This window comes from Ctenocephalides felis, unplaced genomic scaffold (assembly GCF_003426905.1).
Source record: "Ctenocephalides felis isolate EL2017-DRISC unplaced genomic scaffold, ASM342690v1 CF-g0.4_SCAFFOLD_00845, whole genome shotgun sequence".
In the NCBI taxonomy this organism is placed as follows: Eukaryota; Metazoa; Arthropoda; class Insecta; order Siphonaptera; family Pulicidae; genus Ctenocephalides; species Ctenocephalides felis.
The window spans coordinates 48,790,266-48,795,246 of NW_020536999.1; positions in this window are offsets into that span (position 1 = coordinate 48,790,266).

The following is a 4,981-nucleotide window of genomic DNA, read 5'->3' on the forward strand; positions in this document are numbered from 1 at the left end:
CAACTATTGTAAATAAGTTTGTATTTTAATGATAGAGACATTTGAGCAGCTTGAAAAAAAAGTCTGACTTTATGCAGTTTGTTAAAATCATTTTTGAGGATATTAGTTGAGCATTCTGACTGTTCCATTTTTATATGATATGTTTATAATATGTATTTGAATAAGTTGAAAAGAATTGCAATTCTTAATTTTACAATCTGATTAAATGTTCTGAACAATTGGAGATAAATTTGTATTTTAAAATGAAGAATTGGGGAAAAAAGTACTTTTTGTCGTACACCTGTATACCATGGATTATTACATTTGAATAACAGCAAACCTGAGTTATAAGCTTTATCACAATGAATATAATAAATATAATAAATATAAGCAACAATATTTTTGTGAATAATATGATAAACATGAATCATTTCCTATGAACTAAACCTAAGTTTATATTTTATACTAATATCCTTCAATATTTACAAATAGTCAATCAAGTAGTACTCTTAGCACTCCTAGCGCTTTGCTAGACTTAACCACACAGTAAAATATTTAATAGTATTCAAATATTTTAAGATTATTTATCCATCTATTTAAATATCTGTAAACCTATAATAATAAAATATAATGATAAAACCTATAATAATGGAACATTAACTACCGCCTGTACTGCAGACCTTCCGCGGCTATTTACAATCACCATTGAAGAAATTAAAAATGTTCTCTTCTATTTATGGTCAACTATTTAAGCCCATCCCATTGTTTTCCATTCCAGAGTGTTATATTAATGATAATAATTTAGTTGTTTAAGCTTAGCTTCGGAAATTCTAGTATTTATTTCAAAAAGGATGTTCCGACCTATGCCAGTTAACCTTTTGGAGGGAAGTTAAAATAGTGCGTTGGCTTTTTATGGAAATTATGTATGTTGGGTTAAAGAACTTGGAATTGAACATTTTACAATATACCATAAATTTTTTATTGTTTTCTTTGGATGAATGAAATTCTTGATTTACTGACGCAGACCCACAACTCAAAGCCATAGGTCCAGATCGGTTTTATAATTGCTTCATAGACAAGTATTTTGTTTTTTATTGATAATTTAGATTTACTACGAAATAGCCAAAATAGTGATTTCATTTTTCTTTTTATGTTAGCACTGTTAGATAAATTCTAATAATAAAAAGAAATCAAATATGGATGGATTATGGACCGTTGGGTTACCATCTAACAATACGAAGTAAGGAGAAGTTTCAGTTCAGCAGCGTATATGACTTAATTAATAACTATAGGTTCTGATTGCCAGTAATAGGTTTAGATTCAGAGATATTGTTATTATTAAAGAAATTTTAAACACAGTTTGCATGTTGAGTATATTTTATTAAACCATATTGCATCATGCGAAAACATAATATTATTGTAATGTAAAACAGCATCTCATAACCTTTCTGAGAATGTTGTTATAGATGATATACATTGTGTTTTATGAGAGGAGTTGTAATAATACAAATTTTATTATAGTTATATTTACGTGATATGAACAAGACAAGCAATATTAGTTTTAAAATAATGTGTGCACATATTATAAACGATATTGTAAATTTATATTGGTATAAGAGTTGAATTAAAGGTCGTGGAGAATGTTCCATGAATAGTTGGCAAGGACGACGTTGGAGAACGCATGATCAGTGACTTATTTGCACTCTCTTTTAAGAACTTATATACAGTAAATTTGTTTTTAATATATATTTTCATAGATATGTATATATTAAAAAAACTATTTATTTAATTTATCTCTCGCAAATAGCTTTTCTTAGAATAATTTTTATTATTTCCTTTTTTTCATTTTTTACACTTTTGGCAGAGTAAAGTTTTAGTTTTTACACCACCCAGGTGTGAGCTTTAATAGAGGTTATTTAAAAACGGTTGAATCTAAGTTAAATACGTAAATGAATAACACAATTAAAAAACTAAAAACGAAAGAAAATACTTTTCTTACTGATGTTGAAATATATCTGTTTTTTCCCGATAGCAACTTCGTAAGAATCAAGGTAATGGCTGGTTTTTGAGATATCGGTGGCAGACCTTTTTCCCCGCGGACCTTTAAGCCCCGCCCTACCCTACTCGATGATAGAGCAGATATAATTTTACAGATTTATCAAAACTAATACCTAGTTTTATACATAGCACGTCAATATAAATAAAATTTCATTGACAAAACAAAATCATCTACATAACTTTTTAATAAGCTAAGGAAAAAGTAGATTATATTATCCGTGCAAAATTTGATGAAATTTACTTTCTATAATGCAAAATCGCTGAGTACAAAGAAAATACACTTTATTAGTCATATCTAAAAAAGAGCTAAGTTTGCTATTTTGTTGAAACTGCACTGAAGTAAGAACTGTAAAAAATTGATTATCCAATATGCATTGCATGCAAATCTTAAGAAGTTTTCCACTGTTTAACGCACATTTTTGAATAACTTTTTAGTAACTTCAAATATTTTATATAATTTCTATATTTCTCGTTTTAGTCAGAAAATTATTTGTATTTTTATATAATATTAATATTCTAACTATCGTGTTATGATCTTGCAGAAACATTTTGCATTATATTAATTTTGTTTGATACAGGAGTCTAAGTGATTTTCTTTCATTTTATATACAAAATATTCTTAAATATTTGACTAATTCATTAAAATAATAACACTATTGCAATATTGATAGCACTGTTGAAAATTTCTAAGATTTTTTTGAAACAAAAATTAATAATAATATAAAAGCTTATTCATAAAATGTATAAAACCATAACTAACTGCGTTGTGCGCAAAATATCGCACTATCATTCGCCTATAATTTTTGTAGATTTTTGCATGATTAAAGCGTTTCTTTAATCCCCTTAATTATATAATCCTTTGATTTATGAATTAGAACAGTTACGCTAAATTATTTGCATATTGTACGCTATTTTCTGCGCGTAATTTTAGGTATTTATGATGTTGGCCTTAGCGGTTATTTGGATTCTGGGTTCATTGATGAGTGAGAATGATTGGAATTTTTGCTCGCACCAGTTTGTTAACGACTTTTGTCAGTAATTAGAACATTTGGTAAACGAGTTATAAATACACATAAAAAAATATTTGAATGTGTGTAGTTTTTTACTTTGTTAAAATATGTTGAAGCTCACAACATTAAAGTATAATTAGCTAAGTGTACTAGTTTACAAAGTCAATAAATAAAATTTATTCAACTTTATATGCACATTTTACTAACATTATTTGTTAGTACAGGGCAAGTAATTCTGAGCATGTAGTTCTCACTCAATTTTAATTGCTGTTTTATAAAACAGCACATTATTTTGGAACATCTTTAATTACATTGTCTAATACTATTATTTACAAGATTAAATGATTAACAATCTTTATATATTGTGTGACATTTTTCTACACCTGAAATATATTTAATATTAATTCAATATAATTCTCAGTAAATTACGAATATGTCATATTAAACATTTAGCTTATGATATATTTAAATTGTTTATAAAGGTGTGCTAGAAGACAATCTTCTAATAGACCTCATTAATGAACAAAATGTGACATATATTTATGATGGATATTAAAAAAAATCTCAAAAATAAATAATATTAGTATTTATACAGGAAATTCGAATATAGTCCTAAATCTGATTTGATAGTTCTATAAAAATCTAAAACTCATTTGTTCATATATTCTATATTATTCACGATTTTTAAAAGAATATATGTATAATATAAAAATTGCTCTATAATATCAACTTCCAATTAAAACTCCACAATTTTCATGTTTTAATATGATGTAGTTCATAAAATAAATTGCGCACATTGCAGCTTGCAAAAAGTTCATATTTCAAAATCTTTTCGTTAATGAGAAATTTTACACTTTAATATACGTTGCATAAAATTATTACAATTTAAAAGTGGATTAAATATAAAACTAAATTAAAACTTTAAATCTTTGCGCCAAGAGGTGTTAAGATAATTTACATGTACAAGATTCTTTCAAGAATTTAACTTATTATTTTTTTATAATTATTCAACAAATTAAAATATGAAATAATAAACATATATATATATATATATATATATATATATATATATATACACGTATATATATATATATTATATATATATATATATATATATATATATTTCAGTAAATTTGTATTAGCTCCAATTTTACCATGGGAAAATGTCTGTCAGTCCTAGTAACTTCGAATTTTTTGACAAGATTATTATACCAATTAAAATGTAGTTAAGAAATGTTTAATTTATTGCAATCAACTCATCTGCAAAAACTCTATAACTGTAAATTTACACTGGCACAGTGTTCTTCATAGCTGTGAAAGCCGAAGAAGATTATTTATGTGATTTTCTACAAACTGCCTTAGGTAAAATTCATATATTTCCTGCAGGTGATTTGTTAATATTATTATCAATTATAATTAACCTTAAGTTAATTATTTAACCTTAGTTAAAGTTCCTCAAATATCAAACACACTTGATGCCTTTGGGTCATTCTTGACTTGAGGTTGATTTAATTTAATTGGAAAAGCCAAGTATTTAAAATATATAATTACTTAAGTTTTATGGAATTATTAAAATGCTCTAAATACAACTGAGAAAAACAAGAATTATTGCGGATATGAGGGTTGTGAAATTTTTTTCTGAATTTTTAGTCAATTTTTTTTTTAAATTTGTTCAAACACAATTGTGCAATAGATAATTCTTATAATAAACTTTATTACCAACTCGAATAAACGTGTTAGTTATATTCTTTATAGATTTCTCAAAATATGAAAATAAGATAAAAGGTACTTACAATTAGTTCTAAATCATGATTATGATTTAGTTAAAATATTGTTACTGGTTATCATTATAGAGATATCCATATAAAATTGGTTTAATTCACCTTTCACAGTTCTAGAAATATCAAATGCACTTAATAACCATTGTGTCAACC